Consider the following 2,391-nt stretch of genomic DNA (forward strand, 5'->3'; position numbering starts at 1 on the left):
ATGCCCCCTGTTCTGCCCCTGCCCATGCCCCTGCCCCAAGTTTGGGAGCCAGGACTCCCAGAGCCTCTAAGTGCTGTTATGGAGTGAGGTATATTGGTGTTGCAGCCACAGAAAGAAATGCCCCAGTGCTATTTATTCCCAGTGACTTTAGGATGACAAGGCCTGCTTGACTCTCCAGAATGACCTTGAGTTTACAGGACAGTTGATGGAGCCCAGGGTTTACATGAAGCAGAATCTTCTTCTTTGGCTCCTTATTGACTGGCTTATGGCATGACTCTTCAACCATGAGGTCCCTATGGTCAGATTCATCATTCATTGCATTAAAATGAGGGTCCAGGGCAGCAGGCAAGAGAAAGCAAAGGTGCACTGCAGTCTCTAGAGTGAACATCTGACCCCAGGGAAGCTGCTGCTTCAGGGGCACACCAATAGTAAACAGAAGCTGGAGCAGCCGTGGCTCCTATCCTGAATGATAATGGAAGTAGGGAGTGAAAGGAGTGTTGCAGCCAAAGGAGAAGGACAGGGAAGGAAATGAAAATGCTTGTGGCCAAGACCAGAGAGAAAACTACTAGTGGTGCATCCTGGGCGGTGGAAGCATTCTTGCTGCTCCGAGTTGTAGCCTCCAAGAGAGTCAAATGATTCTTCCCACTCAGGCTGAGAGTCACACTGTGGGCAGCTTTTTGGGCTTTGGAGACAGGAGGTTTGTTCTTCCTTTGAACCACTGCAGGGAATGGCCATAAACATGCCTGCATCAGAACCCAAATCCATACTTAAGGCTACATGCCTTTCACTTTGTTTGCAGCTATGCTCCATACTCAGAAACTTCCCTGGGGTCCCTTCCCAATCACCCCTTTCCCTGCCTGACTAGAGCTCCTGTCTTCTATCTCAACAGAGCCTACCTCTGTCTGAGACAGGTGCCTAACCTCGGACCTCTGTTTATGTGAGTCAGGGATACTCTTTAGCTTACCTGGACACAGAGAGAATTTTCCATTTATAAGCAAACAGATATTCATCTAGTCGAGTCAGGTCTGTGAGAAAAAGGTAGGGCGTTTTCCCCTACCTTTACCTGTGGGAAAAAGGTAGGATGACTTCCAGAAGTCCCTTCAAGTTCTAGTATTTGCAGCTCTAAACAGGCAGCTGCCATAATAACCTACTAAACCTCCCAATCCCTAGACTGCCCTGGGTATGAGCAAGGCAGAGCTTTTCTACCTGGCCTTGAAAGAGCAAGCAGTGGAGGATAGGACAAATATTTTATTTGTTTACTTGCTTGTTTTTTTCCATGTTTGCTGCAACCTGAGTTGTCATTAGTTTAGTTCTTATCTGAAAGGACAGCAGCTGGTGCCCTACTGACTGGCTTCAGAAAGCCACCATAAACCATAGTCATCACAGATTCCCTGGAATCCAGGCTCAAGAGAAGCCTACTTCAGGCACTGGACAGGATTCTTCCCCACAGTTCAGGTCCAAAGGCACAGGACCCCCGCCCTAAATTTCCCACCAATTTATAAGGTAGGCTTTATTTCTAACTGAGTCCTTACAGGCTGTTCCTCTGCCTACACCCAGCCTGGCTTCTGGGTGCTAAGTCCAGACAAAAGCTGGGAGGGCCAGCCTTTACAGTCTGCTGCTCTTGTCCCTGAAACATGTTCCCCTTAGAAAAAGGGGGATAAATTTATTTAGGCAGTTGACATCCACCAAGAACAACAGGTGCTTATTTCTCAGCTGTGCCTTCCCATTCTAAGCAGCCACACTGCTTGGCCCCTCAAGGATCGGGGCAAGAGATGTTGGGATATGCCCTCATTGTCTTTTTGCTAATGATGACCTTTCTGTAAGCATATGTCTGGCCCCAATTCCTTACAAATGCCTTGAACAGTCATCAGTTTTAGCAAGAACTGATGAGAACCTCTTTTTAAAATTGCAAAGTACTTCCTCTTTTATTATTCCTTTGAAGAAGGCAAGGCAGATAATATTACAAATGCCATTGTCTAGACGAGGTTCAGAGACATTAAGTGATTTAACCAAGATCTCCCCCAGTTTAAGTCACAGACCTGGGGCTTCAGCCATGTCTGGCTCCAAAACTAGTACTATTCCATTATACCATAGCATTGTGCTGGATTTAGGGATCTAGAAAGATCCAATGAAAGTGGTAACATGAAACCAAAATCTTTGACAGTCCAATGAAGAAACCCAGAGATTCTCATTTTCATTTTTTGATGTAGTGCCTGTTCTCTTGACTTCCCTGGGATTTTGTGGGAAAAGAGCAGGATATTTTTTGGGGAAATAGCCATCAGCCTTCAAGCTGTTCAGAAGGATTTTCTTGGCATCATGTCCAAGCAGTAGTCTTCTAAACCAGTTGCTATCAAATCCATTTCAGCTCATGGCAACCCTGTGTGTATCAGA

Source organism: Orycteropus afer, unplaced genomic scaffold, assembly GCF_000298275.1.
Source record: "Orycteropus afer afer isolate SDZICR_OR568_19922 unplaced genomic scaffold, OryAfe1.0 scaffold00692, whole genome shotgun sequence".
NCBI lineage: Eukaryota > Metazoa > Chordata > Mammalia > Tubulidentata > Orycteropodidae > Orycteropus > Orycteropus afer.